Here is a 23,248-nt window from a genome sequence, read left to right as displayed (position 1 = left end):
AAACGGGAAATGACATTTGCAGATCATGTGTCTCAAGCAGTCCCCAGATCCCGGGATTGGGACAGCTTCAGAGGCCAAGGGTGGAGGGAAAAAGCAGCTCCTTAGGGTCTGGACTCACACCTGACTTAACCTAGCCATGGGACAAGTTACCTCCCATCTCTGAGCTTCAGTTTCCTAATCTGAGGCATGGGGTGATAATTGCATCCTATAGGGTTGGCCCAAGGCTACAAGTGAAGTTGCGTGTGAAGTGTGTACACAGTGTCAACCCTGAGTGCCCCTGAATGGTGCGAGCACTGTCACTGTTCACACCAGTCTTGAGATTGCTGCCATCTGGCATCCAGAGATGATGTGTGCGGCAGTGGTACGCTGAGGCCCATCATTCCATTGACAGGCCACCTCCAAGCCTTGTGCTGGCAAGTCTTGGTGTGCACCATGATGTCTGTAACATACTAGGGCATCTGATGGAGGACTGGAAGATCTTGGAGGCATGAAGGGGCCCATCTGATTCTCCTCTTGTTGCCTACAGCAACCTGCCCAGTACCTGGAGTAATTGCTCAAGAACTATTTGCTGGAGAAATGAATAAACACAGGGACGAATGCCCAGCAAACCCATGTGTGTAAGTTGAGCCTTCCCATTGCCCTGCCTTGGGTTGTCATTTCCTATCCATCTACAGCCTCCTCCGATGACTCCACCAGGCCTGCTTTTGCAGCTCAGTTGTAGGGAAGCTGTTGGCACACAGCTTTGCCAGCTCCCCACTTTCCACTCACATTGCATGGCTGGGGAGCCTCAGAGGGGCTGATCCCCTTTATTGAGGAAGAGAGATGTGGGTCCGTCTGAGTTAAAATAAGCAGGTTGTCTACATAAGTGAGCCCAGCTGAATGGAAGAACTCAACTATGTGCAAAGGTTGGGGCTGTTGGCTCTCGCTTGGTGTGTGAAGGCTCCCGGGCAGAGGGCGACACACGGTGACTGCCGTGGACTGCACTGTGTCCACCCAAAATTCATATGTTGACTCCCTAAACCCCAGTGTGATGGAGCTTGGAGATACCTTTGGGTATCTTTTAGGTCATGAGGGTGGAGCCCTCATGAATGGATTAGTGCCCTTATAAGAAAAGACACGAGAGAGACGATCTGTCTCTGCCATGTGAGGACACAGCGAGAAGGTGGCCACCTGCAATCCAGGAAGAGGGCTCTCACCAGACACCAACCATGCTGGAATCTTGATCTTGGACTTCCAGCCTTCAGAACTGTGGGAAATAAATTTCCGTTGTTTAAGCCGCCTAGTCTATGGTATTATGTTATGGTAACTTGGACAGGTAACTAACACAATGACCCTCTAATATAGAAAGGGAATGACTGAGGGCAGGCAGTGCTGCTCTGACTGTGGGATCTGAGTTATTGTTCTTCCTCACCTCTCAGAGGGACAGAGGGCAGTGCCCTCCATCAGATACTGGCTTGCCCCTCCTGCCATGTGTCAGACTAGCCTGTAAGGGGATCCTGGTGACCCCATCCCTGAGCAGGAAGTTCTCAGGGCCAGGCAGGGCAGAGAACTTGGTGAGGGGCGCCCTGGGGCGTGGCAGAGGGGTACCATGATGGTTGAGGCAATTGGGATGAAGCCTCCAGGAAGTCTGAGGTGCTGGATGGTAGGAACATCAAGAAGAGAGAGTGGCCTGGGGGTGTCCAGAGAAGGAGAAGTACATGGATAGGGTCAATAGGGAAAGATCCTTGAAAGCACAGTGGTATGGATCTAGGAGAAAACTGCCTTTCTGTCTGTTAAACAGGGAGTTTTAGACTTGGAGAAATAACAAAAGATATGCAAAATATTTGTTTTTTAAATTATTACTTTACTATGAGATATTTAGACAGGGAAAAGGAGCTGGGTAGGGGATATGAGAAGAGGGCAAGTTAAAATACCACATTGCACACTGTTGTTACCAACATTCATCGATTTTTCTTGAATAAATGCTCCCTAGATTGCTGTAAGCCTTTAGCTAATTTCCAGAATACTGAAAAGCTTGATTCTGACAATTTCTGCCAGGGTTCTCATTGCTTTTGTGGAGCAGAGGCTTTCAGATATCCTTGTTTTCCCATTTCCACTGATGTCACCCCCTCATTTTTGTTTCTGAGTGAAGAATTTCCTTTAACATTTCCTGTAGTACAGATCTGCTGACAATGAATTACCTCAGGTTTTGTATATCTAAAATAGTCTTTATTTTGCCTTCATTTCTGAAATATTTTTTCACTGGGTATAGAATTCCAGGTTGACTCCCCTTTCCCCAAATGTTTAATATGTAATTCCATTGTCTTCTGGCTTGTATAGTTTCTGAGGAGAAGCCTGCTGTAGTTTTAATTTTTGTTCCTCTTTATGTGTCTTTTTCTCTGACGGCTTTTAAGAGTTTTCCATTAATCACTGGTTCTCAGCAATTTAATTATGTTGTGCCTTGGTGTGGTTTTCTTTGTTTTTGTCCTGTTTGAAGTTAGTTGAGCTTCTTGGTTCTTCGAGTTTATAATTTTCATCAAACTTGGAATAATTTCAGCCATTATTTCTTCAAATATTTTTTATTTCTCCCCTCTCTCTGGGACTCCAATTGCATGCATGTTAGACTACTTGGTCTTATTTTACAGTCCTTTATCTCTCTGTGCCTTGTTTTAAATAATATCTATTGCTATGTCCTTAAGGATACTGATTTTTTTTCTGCAGTATTTAATCTGTGTTACTCTTATTCAATTTATTTTTCATTTGTATTTTTCATCTGTGGAAGTCTATTTGTTTCTTTTTTATATCTTCCATTTCTCTCTTTATCATGTTCCTATTTTCCTTTACATATTTGAGTATACAGAACATATTTATAATAGTTTTTTAAAATATTATTATTATTATTATTTTTTAAGATTTTTTATTTTATGTATTTATTTTTCCCCCCAAAGCCCCAGCAGATTGTTGTATGTCATAGCTGCACATCCTTCCAGTTGCTGCATGTGGGATGCGGCCTCAGCATGGCCGGAGAAGCAGTGCGTCGGTGCGCGCCCGGGGTCCGAACCCGGGCCGCCAGCAGCGGAGCGCGTGCACTTAACCGCTAAGCCACGGGACCGGCCCTAAAATATTATTTTAAAATTAATGTACAGTAAAATATTTTTTTGGAAGGTGTATAGTTTTATGAATCTAACACATGTAAATATTGAGTAACCATCACCACAATCAGAATACAAAACAGTTCCATTACACTCACAAAATTTCATCATGCTATCCTTTTGTAATGACTCTCCACCACAACATCAAACTCTGAAAACCACCTATTTGTACTCTGTCACTAATTTTGTGACCGTTTTTTTGAGAATTTTATCTTTTTGGGAATTTTGGCTTTTTGAGAATGTCATATAAGTAGAATCATAGAGAATGTAACCTTTTAACATTGACTTCTTTCACTCAGCGTAATGTCTTTATGATTCATCCAAATTGTTGCGTTGACCAATAGTTGAGTAGCATTGCATCACATGGATGCACCAGAGTTTACCCATTCACCCACTGAAGAGCATTTGGGTTGTTTCCAGTTTTTGGCCATTACAAATAAAGATGCTGTGAACATTCATGTGCAAGTTTTTGTGTGATACGTTTTCATTTGTCTAGGATATATATCTAAGAGTGAGATTGCTGGGTCATATGGGTAGTGTATATTTCACTTTAAAGAAAACTGTCAAAACTATTTTCCTAAGTGTCTGTACCATTTTGTATTCCTACCAGAGATATAGGAGAGTTCCAGTTGCCATACAGCCTCACCAGCATTTGGTATTATCATTATTTCTTATTTTAGCCATTCTGATAGCTGTGTAGTGGTATCTCACCATGGTTTTAATTTGCATTTCCCTAATGGCCAATGACGTTAAACATCTTTTGTCTGCATATTTGTCTTCTGTGTATCTTCTTTGGTGAAGCGCCTGGTCAAGTTTTTGCCTATTTTAAATTTTGGTTGTTTGTCTTCTTACTGTTGGATTTTGAGTTTTTGGTGTATTCTATATAGAAGTCCTTTATTATATATGTAATTTGAAATAATTCTCCTAGTCTGTAGCTTGTCTTTTAATTCTCTTACCAGTGTATTTCAAAGAGCAAAAGTTTTTAATTTTGATGAAGTCCATTTTGTCATTATTTTTTTTTATGTATTTTGCATTTTGTGTCATATCTAAGAATGACTAATCCCAGGTGATGAAGGTTTTCTTTAAAAAGTTTTGTGATTTACAATTAGATCTATATCACGTTTTGGGTTATTTTTTTTGTATATGGTGTATGTTTAGATCAGTTTTTTAAAAATTTATTTTTTGCCCATGATGTCCAATTGTTCCAACACAATTTCCTGAAAGGACTATACTTTATTCACTTAATTGCCTTTGCACCTTTGTCAAAAATCTGTTGGCGTATTTGTGAGGGTCTATCTCTAAATTTTCTGTTCTGTTCCATTGATATATGTGTCTACTCCTTCACCAATATCATACTGTCTTGATTAATGTAGCTTTTTAGAAAGTCTTAAAATCAGCTAGTGACAGTCCTCCAATTTTATTTTCTTTTTAACAATTGTTTTGGCTTTGCTAGTTTATTGGTCTTTCTGTTAAAATTTTAAAATGAGTTTGCCCATATCTTTAAAATCTCATGCTGAGATTTTGATTGGAATTGTGTTAAATCTACAGATCTATCTAGGGAGAATTAACATCTTAACTTTGCGAGTCTTCCAATTCATGACCATGGTATGTCTCTTGATTTATTTAGGGCTTCTTTAGTTTCTTACATCAGCTTTTATAGTTTCTAGCATACAGATTCTATCCACATTTTGTTATATTTATGTCTAAGTATTTATTTTTTTCAAGATTGTGTAAACTGTATTTTTAAATAAAAATTTGGTTTCTAGTTGTTCATTACTGATATACAAATGTGATTGATTTTTGTGTTGACTTTTAGTCCTGCAACTTTGCTAAACTCACTAATTAGTTCTAAGACATCTTTTCTGGGGGCAGGTTTCTTGGGATGTTCTACACAGACAATCATGTCATCTATAACAGGAAGTTTCATTTCTTCCTTTCCAATCTGTATGGCTTTCTTTCTTTTTCTTTCCTTATTACACTGGCTAGGACTTCCCATGTGATGTTGAATATGAGTGGTGAGATTGGACATCCTTATCTTGTTCTTTGGGGGGAAGATATTCAGTATTTCACCACTAAGTATGATGTTAGGTATAGGTATTTTATATTTGCCCTATATCAAGTTGAGGGGGTTCCCTTCTATTCCTAGTTTGTTGGGTTTTTTTTTTTCCAATCATAAATAGATGTAGAATTTTGTCAAATGCGTTTACACATTAATAGATATAATCATGTAGTTTATCTTGTTTAGACTGCTAATATGATGTATTACATTGATTTATTTTTGAATATTGAAGCAGGCTTGTATTCTCAAGCAACGCTAAATCACACTTTTAGTCATGATACATAATTCTTTTTGTATGTTGTGGGATTCGACTGGATAATATTTTGTTGAGGACTTTTGCATCTATGTTCATGAGAAATGTTGCTTTGTAGTTTTCTTTTTTGTACTATTGTTGTCTGGTTTTGACAGCAGGGTAATGCTGGCGTAATAAAATGAGTTGGGAAATGTTCCCTCCTCTTCTATTTTCTGGAAGTGCTCATGTAGAATTAGGGTTGTTTATTTCTTAGATGTGTGGTAGAATTCACCAGCAAAACCATCTGTGCTTGGACATTTCTATTTTGAAAGGTTTTTAACTATGAATTCAATGTTTTAAATAGTTATAGGGGTATTCAGATTATATATTTCATCTTGGGGAGTTTTAGTAGTACTTGTTCTCTAGGAATTACTCCATTTTATCATTGTCAATCTTATAAGCATAGAGTTGTTCATAGTGTTCCTTTACTATCCTTTTAATCTCTGTGGGGTTTGCAGTGATATCCTTTCTTTTATTCCTGATGTAGGTTATTTGTGTTTTCTTTCTTTCTTTTTTTTTTTTTTGTGAGGAAGATCAGCCCTGAGCTAACATCCGTGCTAATCCTCCCCTTTTTGTTGAGGAAGACCAGCTCTGAGCTAACATCTATTGCCAATCCTCCTCCTTTTTTTCCCCAAAGCCCCAGTAGATAGTTGTATATCATAGCTGCACTTCCTTCTAGTTGCTGTGTGTGGGACGCGGCCTCAGCATGGCGGGAGAAGCGGTGCGTCGGTGCACGCCCGGGATCCGAACGTGGGCCCCCAGTAGCGGAGCGCACACACTTAACCGCTAAGCCACGGGGCCGGCCCTCCTTCTTTTTTAATTTGTCAGTCTTTCAAGAGGTTTATCAGTTTTATTGATCTTTTCAACTATTCTTTCAATTTCACTCATTTCTGATAGCTCTACGATTTTTTTCCTCTGCTTGCTTGGGGTTTATTTTGCCTTTTTTCCCCCTGGTTTCATAAGATGGAAGCTTAGATTATTCATTTGAGACTTTTCTAATATCTGTTTTAATGTCTTTTTCTACTCTATCTTCTCTGCTATTTTTGGATCGGTTTCTATTGAATGATTTTTATTCCAGTTTGGGGACACATTATCCTATTTCTTTATGTGTGTAATAATTTTTGATTGGATGATGAACTTTGTGATTTTTACACTGTCGAGTGCTGGATTTTGGTATATTCCTTTAACTAAGCAATTTGGTGCTTACGTATATTCTTTTAACTTTGAAGGAAAAACGTTGAACTTTTTCAGACAGGCAGTTAAGTTACTTAGTTTGAATTAGTGGGTTAGTTTGATTCTTTTGAGGTTTGTTTTTACGATTTCTGAGCAGGTATCAAATATCCTTTATTCCATGACTGATTTAGCTCCCACTTGTAAGGCCTGGCCCTTCTGTATTCTCTACGGAATGCCCTGTGTTTTGAATGACATCTCTCCACTCTGTCTGGAGGGAACTCGATTAGTTCCTGGCCCTGTGTGATGGAATTGCTCCTCTTACAGTTTCTCATTAATGGCTCTTTCCTTGGAAGTTGTTCTTGTTGGCCTTGTGGGGCTGTCATTTTATTCACGCCTAGAGTGGTATTCAGCCCAAGACTCAAGTGGACCCTTACTTAAATTTCTACTTTTCTTTGTGATGCTTCCTGCTCCTGGGTATTCTCTCCCACAAATTCTAGTTACCGTGGCCTCCCTGAACACCAGTGTGTTTCCTCAACTCTGGGCTTGCAGCTCTCTGTTTGAGCTCTCCTCCTTGCACCACAGACCAGAAGTGCCGCTAGCCTGAGTTATGTTGAGATTCACTCTGTTTTCCTTTTCTCAGAGATCATAGTTCTATGATACCTGTTTTCCAATATCTGAAAAGAGATGTTTCCCATGTTTTGTCCAGTTTCTAGTCTAGACCTTCTTACTCCGTCATGGCTAAAAGCATTTTTGTTTTCTTTGAAAAAATATTTTTATTTTGCCCTTGTTTTTGAATAATTGCTTAGTTATGCATACTAGTTTAGTGAAAACATATTTGCCATCAGTATTTTGAAAATATTTTTCCACTGACTTCTTATTTCTGTTGTTGTTAGAAGTTTATTGCCAGTCTCAACGTGGGTAATCTGTCTTTCTCTCTAAATGCTTTTAAGATGTTCTCTTTGCATGGGGTTCTGCTATCTGTCTATATGTAGCTTTCTTTGCCTTTATTCTTCATGGGATTTGTTAAGTTTCCTGAATATGAGTATTCATATCTTAAACCAATTCTAGAAAATTCCTTTCTTTTCCAATATGGCCTCTCTCCATTGTCTCCATTCCCTTTGTCTTCTGGAACTCTAATTAGAAGTATATTCAACTTTTCTTCCTATTCTTAACCTTTCTTTCTTTGCTATATTCTGGATACTTTCTTCATGTCTCTCTTCTAGGTCACTAATTATCTCTTCAGCTGTGCCTAATATGGTATACATGCATATATCCTATATATGTGTGTATATATGTAATATATGTGTGTATGTATAACATTCATACACACAGACTTCTATTTGGTTATTTTTCAAATTCAAATCTGCCTGGTCTCTATTAAGAGTGGCTTATTCCTTATGTATTTAATTTTATCTTTTATTTGTTTGAATATTTTAAACATTCTTATTTTGTATTTGGTATCCAGCAATTCTGTTAAATTTTGGGGACCTAATTCTTCTGGGTGTTATTTATCTTGGTTTTTTGCAAGTTTGGTTTTCCATTTGTTTTCTTATGCATTTTGTAATTTTGGATTGTGAGCTCCTGTTGGGCCTGGGGTAAGGTGATGTGCTCACAGAGAGTATTTGCATTTTCGTCTTCCAGGTCCCCCAAAGTGTTACCTTCTGGGGATGACTTTATAATAATTTCTTGGCTTGAAGTTTCCTGTGGTGTACATGTATAATATAAATCTTAATCCCAAACCTGTCTGAAGGTAGGATCACCCCCTCCCCCACTACCTGGATTTTAGGCCGAGAGAGACAAGTTTTGTTGTCATCTCCCTTCGTCAGTGGGAGGTTTGTTTTCTTATTCCACTCCTTTATTGAAGATGTGGCCTTCAAGGGTCTTAGCTGTAGGTGGAGGTTTACGTGGAGCTCAGTGTGGGCCCAACGCCTTGTCTCTATCCCTAAATTGTCCTTAAAACATCAGCCCCTTGGTTAATTGCATGTTCCCAAGAAAGATGTGGCAACATCATCATTATTCTGGTTTTCATTTTCCCTATTATATTTGCCTTTTAATTTATTATGAGCTCATCTAGGTAGGGGTTTCTGTTTTATTTTAACTAGCATTTCTAGGTATTTTGTAGAGAAATGTGTATTAGGTTCCCAAGGCTGCTGCAACAAATTACTGCAAACTGGGTGAGTTAAAACACAGAAATGCATTCTTTCCCAGTTCTAGAGGCTAGCAGTCTGAAAGCAAGGTGTTGGCAGGGCTTTGCTCCCTCTAAAGGCTCTAGAGGAGGATCCTTCCTCGTTTCTTCCTAGTTTCTGGTGGTGGCTGGCAATCCTTGGCACCCCTTGTCTTGTAGATGTAGCGTTCCAATCTCTGCCTCTGTCGTCACATGGCATTCTTTCCGTGTGGGTCTCTAGGTTAAAATCTGCCTCTCCTTACGAGGATGCTAGTCATTGGATTTAGGGCTCATCCTCATTCAGTATGGCCTTGTTGTAACTTGATTGCATCTGAAAAGACCCTATTTCCAAATAAGTTCACATTTACAGGTTCTAGGTGGACATGAATTGTGGGAGGTCACAATTCAATGCAGTACAGAAGGTTTTCAAGATACCTAGTCTGCCCTAGCTCCAGAAGTTCAAGTCCTGTATGGATGACCTGTTATGGCTTCTTGGAAGCACTCAGACTAATTGGCATCTGGGTCTGTTGGAGGAGCCCCGGGCTGGAAGGTGCAGGCTGGGCTCTGGTACTGGTGTTATGACTTACCTGCTCCATTCTTTTCAGGATGCGTAAAGAGATGGGGATCTCAGATCACCTGGGCTTTGCTGAACATGCAGTCAAATCCAAGATGGTTCCAAGGCCCTTGGCTGCCCTTTCCTCACCTCTGCTGCCCTCATGTGCTGATTCACTTTTTCTCCCTCTCCCTCACCCTGTATTCTGTCTTTTATCTACCTCAAAGGCAGAAATAAATGGCTGCTGTTTGGCACGTGGAAGAAGGCCGGGACTATGAGTAACCCTCTCTGGAATAAAGCCAGTACTGCGGCCACCTTTTGCCCCTGCCATCTCTGGTTCATTGAATGAACACGTCCATTACAAAGGAGCTTGGCTAGAGTGACACTGTCGTTTGCCCGACAAGTATCCATGGGAAGCAGCCCAGCCGCTTGCCTATGAGCAGGCATGGGATGCAGCTGGCCGAGCAATGATGAGAGGATGAGAATTTTTCCCTTTCTACCCCTCTGCATTTGTGAATCTGTTTCCAATTTCACTGTTGATCTTTCTTTTGCTTTTCTTTGGAAGTGTAAAAACAAGCATGCCCTTTATAAAACCAGGAGCGGCTTGGCTGCTCAGTAAAGGGACGAGGGTCGAGTATGGAAAGGGAGGTAGAGTGGCTGTGTGCTGAAGCTCGAGGATGGTGGCTTCCACCCTCAGGACAGAGTTGGTGGCCACCTTCCGTCACTACCACAGGGAGCTCAGTTGCTGATAGGTTCCTGGGAGAGCCCAGGCTCTGGGGAGCAAAGTTCCAACCAGAGACAGGCGTAGGCTTTGTGGGTGAGGTGGGGAGGAGGCGGAGAGAATTTAATGCACAGAAGATTCTGGAGACTGGGAAAGGTTAAGTGCAAAGTGCAGTTAATTGTCCTGGTTCTTAGGGACAGCACAAGCACAGAACTCTCTCGAGAGTTGAAAGGGGTCAGGTCTGCAAAGAGCTGGTGAGTTCATCATTTTCCTAGAACCTCCTTTGCTTATTTCACTTTCCATGGGGTGCGTGTGTACAGGGGGGAATGTTCATTGGGATGGAGATATCATGAGGCCACTGGGGCTTTTTCTTGGAGCTCTGACAGGGGTGGGACTTTTCTGCTTCCCTCGTCACTTCAAGGAGCGTGGAGCACTGGCCTTTTGCAGGTTAGGCTAACAGGAGTGAGCCTTTGGAGGGCAGAGCAAAGAGACGAGACTCATGGCACCGTTGCAGAGTTAAGGGCAGTCAGCCTGAGCAGGACAAGATATGTTTGCCAGGTGGATACTTCTGTCTGAGACTGGACCTGGACGGAACCCCTTTCCTCCATCTCTCAGGATCCCAACTTTCTCCCTGCCCTTCACCCATGGAGTGGGGCAAAGCCAGTGGGACTGAAAGACTGGCTAGGGCCAGGGATACAGAAGTAATGGGATTCTAGGGGGACGGCAGAGGGGTTAAGAGAAGGATGGGACAATGGTGGGGAGGAGGAAGAGGGGAGCCCTTTCTGCCCATTCAAAGTGTGCTTACTAGGCCCAATGGGGACCTGGGGGAAAATTAAAGAGTCATTTGGCCTCATTCTCTGGACTGCTGTGTGTGCTGAACAGTCTAACAGGAACCCTTTTGTGTGTGTGATCCTTCCTTCCAAACATCCAGGGCATAGCGAAGGGATCCGACACTCCCCAAAAAGTGCTGGAGGGGTTCTTCGTGTCCCACTGTGAGCCCGGCTGAGTAGGGCACTGCAACATGAGGTGAGCGGCACCTGATTCCTGTCCTCAAAGAGCTCAGATATTCAACACTTGTGTCAAACCCTTAATTTACGAGTCCTCAGATTGATTAGCTTTATGGAACCTTGCTGTGGGTTGGCAGAGTCCTCCTCCACCCCATTCCTCCCCCCCCCCAACTCCCTAGGGAATATCTAAAACATGGACCAGAACTGGCTCTCCTCCCATCACATTTTATTAATAAGTCTAATTAACCCAAGGCAACATTTGCCAACAGTAATTCTGGACCAGGAGCATGAAGTGAAGCACGCTGGGAAATTTTGGCTACATGACACTCTGATAGCTTGCTCTGGATGGCCAAAAATGGGTAGAACCTGTGTCCTTGGGTTGTCCCCCTGGTGAAGCACACCTGCCCACCGTCCTCACGTAGGCTCACCAATTTGCAGGAGAAAATGCTGTCTACCCTCATCCTTTCAGAGTTGTCACTGTGCCCTTCTGCAGAGGTGTTTGCATATCTCTGCTCTAACTGTCCGCACCTGCAAGCAGGGGCCTGGAGATTTTTACACCGGGATGCAGACCTGCTCGAGTGTTTCCAGACTAAATCCCAGGCAGAAGCAGTGTTCTTCCTTCCTGTGCCTGAAGAGAGTCACTGTGAGTGAGAGACAAGTTCTTCCTTGGCAAGGCTCTGCCTATGTTTCTCCTGGCTGCTCAGCCCAGCTCTGTGTGTAAGAAGAGAAGAAAACAGTGCCCATGGCAACCCCTGAATGTTGGCTACTGTTCCATCTCAAACTGAACCATTCCCAATAGTCTTTTAGCAGACCTGACTTAGTAGTTTTGGAATCTGTGACTTCTATCTGGACAAAGTCATGGAGCCACCAAGAGGCACGTGGCTTTATAGAGAGAGCCTTGCTGGCAGGCCTGGACTACTGTCTTGGGGCATGGAGAGTGCAGAAAAGTGATGGGATGTATCCCTGAATGGGAAACGACCCTACGTGGGCAGAGAAGAGAGGTCGATGGTGAAAGGATGCATGACGTGGAAGGGAAGGGGCCTCACTGCTCGCTGAGAGGTGAGTCTTGCTGTGAGTGATGAGAGGGGAAGGACTGGGCCTGGTCCATCCCAGGCCATGCAGACCTGCCCCCCATCAGCGCAGTGATGCTGTGGTCATCCCTGCGTCATCTAAGCCTGCTGGGCTTAGAGACCGAGTGACCACTGTGGGTTCTCTTTAGGAGCAAAACCAATGCGAGAACAAGTGCAGAGCTGGAAGTCAGCACTAGAGTGAAGGCGATTCAGCCTGAATGAGTTAAGACTTTTCTCAAGTACCAAAACCCAGCTCAAACTCATTTAAATGATAAGTGAATGAATGAGGGAAACAATAAACGAATAAGGCATATATTGACTTGTATAGCTGAAATGTTCGTGGATTGATTGATCCAATGTCACCAGGGCTTAGTTTCTCTCTTTCACCTCTTTTCTCCTCCATGCTGGCTTATTTCTCAGGCTCGATGTGTTGGCAAGACAGCCAGCAGCTCCAGGCTCACCTCCTCCCAGGTCCAAGTACAGCGGAGAGAAGAGGCCTCTGTGTGGCAGTTCCTCAAATGATTAAACACAGCTACCCTAAGACCCAGCATTCCACAACTAGGTATATACCCAAGAGAACTGAAAGCATGTGTCCACACAAAAACTTACACCCAGATATTCATAGTGCATTATTCACAATAGCTCGAAAATAGAAACAACCCAAATATCCATCCACTGATGAGTGGATAAATTAAAAAGTGGTTTATTCGTACAATAGAATATTATTTGACAACAAAAATGAATGAAATATCTCTATCCATGGGATCCCAGGGCAAGGGTGCGGAGGGAAGAAGGAGTTGTGTGCAAATAATATTGTCCAGGGAACAGTGGACATCTGTCTCAGCTGGATGGCCCACTCAACCCCTGATATGCAGGAATCTAGGGCCCTGGACAGGACAGGAGGTCTGAAGGCAAAGACTGGGCTGGGAGTGGAGTCTGCGAAGTATAGAATGGGGAGGGAAGACATGATCAGAGAGGCAGGATCCAGGGGCCAAACCAAAATCCAAAAAGGAGAGGGCAACTCAGTGGGCTGTCACTGATCTGTTGAGCTGAGCAGAGGAAAAGCTGCACCAACAGCAAGAAATGAGCTGCAGATGCCAGGCCTGGGAAGAAACGTCCAAGTCAGAGGGCAGGTCAGGCTGAGAGAAGCCCCCTGAATCATGTGGGATGGGGGTGAGGAGGATACAGATAGGACGCCAGGAGAGGGGTTTCCCTAGAAGATTTTGCCTCGTTTCATAGCAGGCAATGAACAGAGAGGTGATGCCCCTGTGGGAAATGCTGGATGAGTAAATGGAGGTCCAGACAAAGGAGAAGCTCACTCTGGTCAGAGTGATCAGGACAACATTCAATGAGGGAGAAGATTGGTACATGGTCTTGAAGTGTCTGTAGACATCTGACAGTCAGAAAGGTGGTAGAAGGCCTTCCTAGCTAGGAAAATAGCTTGAACAAAGTGGAGTGTTAGGGGTGCACTCTGGAAGGGGAGAGTGTGGAAGCCCTCACACCAGATAGCGAGAGCAGAGAAGTCTCCATACCAAATGAGAGGGAGTGTGGAAATCTTCACACTGGATGGGAAGAGTGTGGAAGTCTTCACACCAGATGGGAAGAGTGTAGAAGTCTTCACATCAGATGAGGAGAGCATGGAAGTCTTCACACCAGATGGGGAGAGCATGGAAGTCTTCACACCAGATGGCAGGGAGTGTGGAAGTCTTCACATCAGATGAGAAGAGTGTGGAAGTCTTCACACCAGATGATAAGAGCACAGAAGTCTTAATACCTGATGGGGGAGGAGTGTGGAGGTCTTCACACTAGATGGGGAGAGTGTGGAAGTTTTCACACCAGATGGGGAGAGTGTAGAAGTCTTTAAAATCTTCACACCAGACGGGGAAAGTATGGAAGTCTTTATACCAGATGGGAAGAGTATGGAAGTCTTCACACTAGATGGGGAGAGTGTGGAAGTTTTCACACCAGATGGGGAGAGTGTAGAAGTCTTTAAAATCTTCACACCAGACGGGGAAAGTATGGAAGTCTTTATACCAGATGGGAAGAGTATGGAAGTCTTCACACTAGATGGGGAGAGTGTGGAAGTCTTCACACCCAAAGAGGACAGACAGGAAGTGTTTTCACTGGGAAGGGAAAGTGCAGTGAGAAGCACGGTGCCCTGAGGGTGAGATCTTGGAGCTCTGAGGTCTGACAAATGGGACTCAGGTTTGAGTGAGCTGATTTTTACCATCCAGGTTGGAGGGGCAGGCCTGAGGTGCAGTGGTGGATGGGGCATGGGACACCAGTGTCCACCGGCATTCATCGTACTGTCGGAGCCAGTGTCCTAAGATGGGGCTGTGGGGGGGGTGGTGGTGGGACACAGCGGGGGGAAGCTAGCTGTGTCCAGCACAGTGAGTGTGGAAGGTGGTTGACTTCCATGGGGAGCAGCAGGACCAGCCTGCCAGTGCCAGGCCCACAGCCAACTCCCATTGTAGGAAGGGCCTGGCCTGAGCAAAGGCCAGCCTCAGCTGGGGCCAGCCAGTGGTAGAAAGCTCCAGTCTGTGGGATGTGGGCTGTTGGGCACTGGCCTGGAAGGTCTGGAAGCTCAGAGTCAGGCTGAGACGAGCCCCCACCCACTAGCCGGGGCAGGTAGAGCAGGAGAGAAGCTTGTCCATGCCACATGGGTGCTTAGGGCTCACCTCTGCAGCAACGTGGCCTGGGCTTTTGGGTAATACAGGTCCTTGGGAAGGACTCACAAGCCTACATTCATTCATTCATTTTGTTCTTTTTATCTTTTCATTCAGAGAGCAGATCTTCATGCAGGTGCTATGTCAGGGACTGCAGCAAGATGACCAGGTCCCTGCCTGGCCCTGTGGAACTCACGGCCTGGAGAGGGAGACAGACCCACCGACAGGCTCTTCCTCCCAGAGTGACAGGGGCAGCATGGGGGGCGGGGAGTGCAGGGAGCTGAGAGAGAGGGAGGGGGGCATCTCTCTGTCTGGGGTGGTCAGAGAGTGCTCCCTGGAGGAAGCAACACCCAAGCTGACACCTGAAAGTCCAATGGGAATGAGCAGTGGGAAGTGGCTGGGAGGTGTCTGAGGTAGAGGGAGCAGCATATGCCACGCCTGGAGGCAGGAGAGAGGAGGCAAGGATCTCGGGGAGCATTGAGGAGCCCAGTGTCATGCTGTGCTTTGGGGTCCTGGCCCTCCTCCCCACCTCAGGTGATAGAAGTTTGCTCCTTCCTCTTGCCATGGTCACGGCTGCTGACAATCCTTCTGCTGGTGCCCATGGCCTCGGGCCTGGAGGTGGGTCTGCAGCTGTTGGTCTGCTGTGGGGCCTGGGGCATCAGGGGCAGGGAATTAGGGGGCACTGACTCTGGGACTGAAATCCTAGGTGTGTCCTGTAGGCTGCCGTGGCCAGAGCATCTGCAGCCTCTGGACAGGGCCCGGCCTTGCGGAGCCTGGAAAAAACACCACATGTCTAGAAGGATGGAGGCAGCTGGAAGCCCCACCAGAGGTTGTTGAGATTGACATTTGAGCACCCAAAGATGACAAATGTCCTGCCTAATTCCAGGGCGGTGGAGGGAGAAAGGAAAATGTGATCCTGGGCATGCCCTGCCTGCAGCGGCCTCAGGTATTGATGAAGAGCAATGAGGTTTATTTCCCTCTCAACACTCCCTCTGAGGCCCCCCTCCAACGATTTAACTTGCCTCCATTCTGCTGTGCACCTTGGTGCAGATGAAAGAGGGTGATGCATCAAACATTAACAAGCTGCAGGGCCCGGAAGGCGGTGTGCGGGCTGCAGGCGCCTGAACCGGCCTGGCCTCCTGCCCACGGTTTCTGCCAGCCTGCAGCCGCCCTGGCTCAGGATCAAACAGCACACACGCAGCACAGGAAGCAGAGCCGTGGGCAGGGGCCTTCTCCACGCACACGGCCCCGCGAACATGAAAGCAAGCTCCGGGAGTGCCAGAAACTGATCACACATCAATATTTCTCTGTGATAAGCTGCCTCATGCAAGTGAGGTAAGAATGTTCTAATGAACACAGGTCCTTTTCCAAGCAGGGAGGAGTGGTTTTTACATTTTCACCCTCCTCCGCATCTTTCTGAAGCTTAAGGCTGGCGGTGTGCCAGGCAGCGGAGAGGAGGTGTAAATGTCTATTTGATCATCCACAGCATTTAGGAAGCTGCCAGCAGGAGGGGCTGGGACCTGATGATGCCTCTGCACCTGCACTGCTGGGTTTGACGCTGGGTCAGTTTTGAGGGTCCTGCTCCCCGTCAGCCATGCAGCCCACACCTCTTCCCAAGGAACACCCGTGGGACACGAGCTCAGATTTGCTTTCTTTAGCCGCGGCATGTCTGAATGCTCCCTGCTGAGCTTGTCTGCTGCACCAGCCTGAAGAGGGAGGATTCTCGAGGAGAGGCGGGAGGGCTGCGCCTGCAGGTTGGGCTCTGGGAGACGGCATGTGTGGAGAGGGCCTACGGCTGATACATCAAGGAAAAGGTCGACAGTGGGAGGCGAGGACTCACTCGGCAGGCAGCGATGGGGGAAAGCAGGAAGGCTGGGTGAACAGACAACAAGCAGGTCTTGGCCACAGCTCTGCAGTATTTTTATTGAGAATTGACAGGCGAAGCTCCTTGAAAAGGGTGTGGAGGGAGGTGGCGGCATCTGGTAGATCCCACAGGTCAGTGGAGGGAGCTCATGAAGTTGGAGAGGGGTCCCTGGCTCCCTGATCTTCATCAAGCCAGAGCTGGGAGGTCAGAGGACATCTCAGGGATGCCCTGGGGAGCTATGTGCAGGCTTAGTGCCAGGGCAGATCTGGCCCTGCCACTTAACTGGACGAGTGGCCAAGGCAACTGGAGATTGGATTTCTCTATCGCAGGATTATGTGAGGTAAATAATAACAGTGCCTCCCTGCTCTTGAATACCTACTGTGTGCCAGGCCCTTTGTGCATCTCATCTCATTTCATGGAGGACTTGGGAAATTCATTAACTCATCTAAGCTCAGAGACCCGGAATCTGGACTGGGCCTGTCTGGCTTCAAGTCAGGGCTCTTTCCACAGTACTGGGTGGCTCTAATGTGTGTGACCACGCCCAGCTCAGCACTTCCCACACAGTAGGTGCTCAGGAAGTGTTAGCATGAACCCTCCCTCCTTCCTTCCTCGAAGGCTCTCTTTCCTCCATGTTCTGGATATGCTCAGTTCAACACGTGTTTATCGAGGCCTCATCTGTGCACTCTGCTGAGCCGAGGCAGAGGTCTGTGCTCCCCTCTGCAGGGCTCCCCACCCAGTGGCTACATTTCCCAACCCCTCAGGGTGCGGCCACGTGGTGAAATCTTGCTATCAGAATGTGAGTGAAAGTGACACACGTCATAGCTGACGTGGTTGAAAACTGGGTGTGCTGGGAGGGGGAAAGGGAGCTGTTATTCAATGGGTAAGAATGTCAGCTTTGCAGGAGGAACAAGTTCTAGAGATCTACTGCACAATTATGTGCATGACGTTAACATTACTGTACACATAAGATGGTAAATTTTATGCTGTGTATTTTTTACCACAATGAAAAAAAAAAAAACACAAAAAACGAAACTAGGATGCGCTCTCTATAGAGAGGACTCCAAGGGCCGAGGGGAGGGTAGAACCACAGGATGGATGGAGTCCGGGGCCCTGAATGAGCCCCTGGAAGGCCGCCGGGCCAGGATGGGACGTGAGTGAGACCTCACCTGTTACTGTGTTAGGCCACCGAGAGTCTGGGTTTATCTGTGACAGCAGCTAGCATCACCTCAACTGATCAAGGGGCTCCAGAGATGAAGATGGAAGGCCCTCCCTTCCCTCTGGAGTTCACAAAGGTCGGAGGACATGGCGAATATAAAAGGCTGTAACCCAAAGTGGGTGGGTACGTTCAGGGCACACGGAAGGACGTGGGGCAGCCAGGGGAGGGGAGGTCTCAACGGGGGTCAGGGAAGAATTCCTGGAGGGTAGGCCGGGAGGAGGACATTTCAGAGCTGCTAAGGAGAAGGAGGCTGCTCGGGAAGGGAGCCCCATCTGAGCAAAGGCGCAAGAGCTCAAGTCCAGGCGATGTGTCTGAGGCCCTGGGGGAGTAGTGGGGCCAGGTCGTGCGAGACTGAAGAGTGTGGGCTTGATTTGGTAGGTGATGGGAACAACAGAAGGTTAATGAAGGAGAGCATGACAGATACACTGTGCTTCAGGCAGGCCCCTCCAGTTGCCATATACGTAGAGGCTGCCTGGAGCAAGAGACATTAGATGTGGGAGACCAGAATGGTGATGGGGTGTGGAGGGGAGAAGCCCAGGAGGGTGGAGCCCCAGAACCTGGAGACAGATAGGAACAGTGAGGGAGGGGAGGCAGCAGTGTGAGAGGCCTCCCTCCCCTCTTGCATGCTGTGCCCTGGATGTGGGGGTGGCACCTTTCGTGGAGATGGGGAGCCCAGGGAAGGAACAGCAGAATGTTGGTGGAGACGGTGTCAGTTTGTTGACCCCAAGGTGGATGTATGTCCCTTCCTATGGCCTGAGGCTGAGACCTGAGACTCAGCCCCCAGGTTCTGCCCTTCTCTTTGGTAGAGTCTGGAGCCTGTCACTACCAGGGGTGGGTGCCTGGGGTGTGCTGGTTTCTAGAGGGCCCCCAAGATGCCTGTGGCAGCCCCACCCCCATACCTCCTGCCCACTGGTGCCCAGTGGCTGCTTCCTGGAGCTGCTGGTGGTTTGGGGCAGGAGCGCCTGCAGAGTCTGAACATGCATGACCACGAGGTAAAGAAAAGTGATGCTGCAAACACATGCATTCAGAGAATCTATAAAGTTTTTGTGTTGCCTTTAAAAAATGTAGAGAATTTGTTTTGCTTTTCTGCATTTATGAGAAATCTACCTTGCAAATAGATTTCAAAAATAACCCCTCTCACAGCTCTGCATCGTGCTCACCATCAGCGAGGACAGGGTGTGGATGTGTGTGCACGGCCTGTGGGTCCCAGCCAAGGTCAGGCTTAGATCACGGCGGTAGGGGTGACACATGACTTGGAGGGCTTCCCGGTTGCCTGTGAGAGGCAGTGTGTCATGGGCCCACTGCACCAGGGGCTCAGGCCTGGAGGGTCAAATGCCAGGGAAGACGGACGTCTTTAGGGGATGGAATGTGCACCCTGAGGACCTTAGGGCTCCCTCAGGCGGAGTGAAGCCCCAGAAGCAGACATGCCCCCTGATAGGGCTCCATCACGGTCGCCTGACCCTCTCTCCCGGGTCCCCTCCTTCATCGGCAACCTGTGGGGACATCCCTCCCCTTTTCACCCTGACCATTTCACATGGCCTTAGCTGTAGAAATGGGAAGTGGAGGATGTCCTCTTGTCTGCAGGGAGCGGAAGGGCCTCCTGAGTGGCTGCAGCACAGGGCAGGAGAGATGATGAACAGCTGAGAGTTGAACAAGCCCTCGGACTGAACAAACCGTCCCAAACTGAGCCCGGCTTCTTCCCTAGACCTGTTCCTCCTCGTGTGCCCTCTGGCTGGGGTAATGGCCCCCACCCCACCCCACTGTGCATATCTGAAACCTGAAGTCAACCCATCCCCTCCAGCCACCCCACACCAATGTCCAGTGACCAGAGCCTGCTGATGCCAACCTGGGCACCTCCTCTGAGCTCTTTCCATCCCCTCCTTCCCCCAGCAGCTCTCCCCTGGGCTGTGGAAATCTCCAAACTGGTCACCCACGTCCAGCCTCTCCTTCCTCTAACTGTCCCCGGGGGAGTGGTCCTGAAACCCATCTGCGTGACTGGCCATCACATTGATGCTTAAAAATCTCCCCTTGACCCTTAAGGTTTACAAGATGAATTTTAATGTTCCAGGGGGGGTCTGGATCCTCTTGTTCCCACTTTATTCACGGAACTTTGCACCTTTGGGGTATCTCAGGCCCACGTGTTTTCATTTGTTGCTCGTTCTGCAGGATTGCCTTCACCTCTCCCCCATCAACAAGGCCTGGCGATGAGGGTAGCAATCCTAGAGTAGACAGCATCTTGGCACGTGAGGGACCCCACGGCATGCCATTGTAAGGGGGTTGGCAGGTGCGTGAGTGGGAGTGTGTGAGATGTGTGCACTTTTGCATGCACAGCCTGGTTCCTGGGCATATCCTGCAGCAGGAAAAGCGTCTTCCTGAGCCTGCTCTGGGATGCAGCCCCTGGAAAGTGCACCATTCCTCCTTGGACATCTAACACTGCAAGCTGGGCCCGCGGCCTGGCTCTGCTCCACTGCTGGACGTCAGTCATACCAGCTGGCACCACCCAGCAGGAGCCTTTGAGAAATGCATACATAAGCACATCCGCGTGGACCTGCTGGGCTGGCCAGGTGCGGGAATCTGAGCAATTGCAATTTGCACGGGTCGACCCTCAGACAAGCACAGCACCAGTCATTTCTTGGTGAGCAGCTGCACCAGTCTTTTGTAGCACAATAACAGGGAGTTCGGGGAGCAAGCATCTGTGAAGGCTTTGGCTGGGGAGCTTTTCCCGCTGGCTCTGTCTTTGCCAGCCACTGTCACTCAGCAGGCACAGAAGAGACCTCGGCCAGCCTCTGGGGCCCACTTACAGCCAACCTGCAGCTCTTCTGGCAGGGCTGCTCCAGGCCTGGGCACCTGGCCTCATCTCATTCTCACTGCAGCCCTAAGAGGTAGGTGCTCTTATCCCTAATGAAAGATGGGGACATTAAGGACTAGCAAGGGGCCTCACAGGGGCTCGCGGCAGAGCTGGAATTAAACCCGGGCATCTGACTCTCAAACTCTGTCCCCTTCTGCTACACTTCCTGTCCCTGAGGAGTCAGGGATGAATGCCTTTCATACCCGCCCCTTCCCTATCTCTTCACCCTCATCCCCAGCTGCTCCTCTCAGACACCTTATGCTCTAGGTCCAGGGAGCCTAGGTCCAGGGAGTGCAGAGCAATACATGCTCTGTGTCCCTTATGCATGTGGGCAGCCCACGTGTGTTGGAGGCTTGCTCTGTGCCAGAACGTGGTAGACTACAAAAATGGCCGTGGATTCTTCCCCTCCCTAGAGTCACACCTTCCTCCCATGTTACTTTAGGAGCCCTCTCATTCTAACTTGGACTTGGCCATATGACTTCCTTTGGCCCATGGAATGTTAGCGAGTATGTCACAAGTAGAGGCTTGAGAAGCTTGCGCAGTCTTGCTGCTCTTGGAACTCTGTTCCCTTGCAAAGAAGCTTGGGCCAGCCTCTTGGATAATGAGAGAACCACAGCCCAGTTGCATCATTTGCCCAGTTGACAGCCTGCCAACTGGCAGACCTGTGAGGAGGCTTTCTAGCTCATCCAGCCACCAGCCAACCCGCCAGCTGACCACAGACACGAGAGTGCCCGGGAGAGATCTGCTGAATCAGCTCAAAGCAAAGAACCGTCCAACTGACCCATAGGGTCATGAGCTAAATAAGTGCATGATGTTTTAAGCCACTAAGTTTTGGGGTGGTTTGTTATACAGCAAAAGCTAACTGATACAAGACATTGTATTTCAATTATTCTTGCTGTCTAACAAAGCACCCCCAAACTTAATTGCTAAAACAACCATTTTATCACACTCCTGGAGGTGAGTTAGGGATTTGGACAGGGCACGGCAGGAATGACATGTCTGCTCCATGATGTCTGGAGCCTCGGCTGGGAAGACTCAAGGGCTGATACCTGCGGGTTCGGCCAGCTGGGGGTGGGAATCATCTGGAGGTGTCTTCACTCACTTCTGGGAGTTGATATTGTCTGTTAGCTGGCATCTCAGCAGCGGCTGTCCATTGGAACAGCTACATGTGGCCTCTCAGTGGGGCCTGAGTTTCCCCACAGCATGGTGGCTTCCAGGTAGCTGGACTTTAGTGGAGGCCCAGGGCTCCAAAGGCGAGTATCCCAGCTAACAAAGGGATGGTAACCGCCTTTCATGACATTGCCTCGGAAGTCACACAGCATCACTTCTGCTACCTTCCACTGGTCACAGACCGGTCACAAGTTCTCTGCGCCCCCCAGATTCAAGGGAAGGGAATTCAACTCCACCTTGATGGGGGAGTGGCAAGGTTCTAGAGGAGCGTGTGGAGCAGGAAATACATTGTGGCCACTTTGGGAGAATATAATCTGCCATCCATTATCTCACCCAATTCCCAGAACAACCCAACGAGGTAGGTATCATTGTTATCCCCATTTTTGAGATGAGAAAATCGAGGCTCAGGTGGCTGGTAATGTGCTCAAGGGCACATAGACAATGTTGGGGCTGAGTCTAACCAGTGCCCTCTGCTGCCTTTCCTAGGCTGCCTTTTGATCTTTGGATGGAGCTTCTCAGCTGACTTGTTGCTCTTCTCAGCTATAAGTTTTGTTTCCACTTTAACGGGACACTGTCTAACCAGCAGCCACACTTCTCAGTGTCCCTCCCGACCCTGTTGGGGGTCTCTGCTGGTTCCCTAATCCCCGTCTGGGGGCCAAGGATCTGTTATTGTGGGGGAGGGTGAGAGGGACTCAAATAAACACATTTGATCACCACCCTCTCTCCTACAAAAACAGACAAATTTTGAAGGTACCTAGTAGGCAACTTGAATTTAAATCCTAAGAGGATGGAAACAGGTTCTATCTCTGGACTTTGAAAGACTGATTTTCTGTGTTACAAAAATTATTACTACATGAGCATTTGCAGTCCTGTTTCCTGCTTTGACCCTACTCCCAGCCCACTAAAAATTCCAACTTTGCTCACCGGCATTTCCCCCCTCCCTTCTTAGAGAAAAAATAGGAGGATCCGTATTGAAAGCAGTGTCTATGAGGGTTTTTTTTTTTTTTTAACTTTTATTGACGTACAAAATACACTTCTGATATGTGTTGATGGAGATGTCCATTAACAGGAGAATGGAATAGGGCTGTCAGATAAAATTCAGAATACTCCATTAAATTTGAACCTCCGATAAACAACAAATACTTTTTGCTATAAGCATGTATTATATTTTTAAAAGAGCACATATCAAAAGTGTACAGTTTGATGAATTTTCACAAAGTGAACACATCTGTGTAACCAGCACCCAAGACTGAGAAACAGAACATTCTAGGCTCCCAAAACGCCCCTCATGTCCCCATCTAGGATATTTTGTAG

At 47.2% G+C, this 23,248-nt stretch overlaps 1 long non-coding RNA gene across 2 annotated transcripts; it reads left to right on the top strand.

The window, feature by feature from the left end:
• The first annotated feature begins 387 nt into the window (after positions 1-387).
• LOC131406838 (uncharacterized) lies at positions 388-15,108 on the top strand. 2 transcript variants are annotated; one of them, XR_009220363.1, is made up of 5 exons: positions 388-617; positions 11,025-11,119; positions 11,539-12,159; positions 12,591-12,732; positions 14,954-15,108. It is a non-coding gene; the product is annotated as an uncharacterized LOC131406838 (long non-coding RNA). The 2 variants fall into 2 exon arrangements; XR_009220362.1 differs by having other exon boundaries at positions 11,370-12,159.
• The last annotated feature ends 8,140 nt before the right edge of the window (positions 15,109-23,248 follow it).

Source organism: Diceros bicornis, chromosome 6 (assembly GCF_020826845.1).
Source record: "Diceros bicornis minor isolate mBicDic1 chromosome 6, mDicBic1.mat.cur, whole genome shotgun sequence".
Classification (NCBI taxonomy): domain Eukaryota; kingdom Metazoa; phylum Chordata; class Mammalia; order Perissodactyla; family Rhinocerotidae; genus Diceros; species Diceros bicornis.
Note: the sequence above shows the minus strand (reverse complement) of the source record. Positions and strands in the feature narration are given on the sequence as shown.